This window comes from Anoplolepis gracilipes, chromosome 16 (assembly GCF_047496725.1).
Source record: "Anoplolepis gracilipes chromosome 16, ASM4749672v1, whole genome shotgun sequence".
Taxonomy (NCBI): domain Eukaryota; kingdom Metazoa; phylum Arthropoda; class Insecta; order Hymenoptera; family Formicidae; genus Anoplolepis; species Anoplolepis gracilipes.
In genome coordinates, this window is record NC_132985.1 from 4,264,721 (window position 1) to 4,265,000 (window position 280).

Here is a 280-nt window from a genome sequence, read left to right on the forward strand (position 1 = left end):
TAATATAATTTTATTTTATTTAATTACTGTAATTTTATACATCTATTGCCTTGTTTAATTGATTTATTTATCGCTTTGAATTTACAATTTTAAGAACAGGACGATTGATATATTAATTTCGGGAAAAGAAACTGTATTAATTATTGTTAATTAATGCCGATTATGCAGTTGACATACTTGTACGCGATTAATAATATGTATCTTTTAATCTTTTTGAAAGTTCAATTTTTATTAATAAAATATTTTACATAAATATCGACAATGTACTTCACGAGCGGTA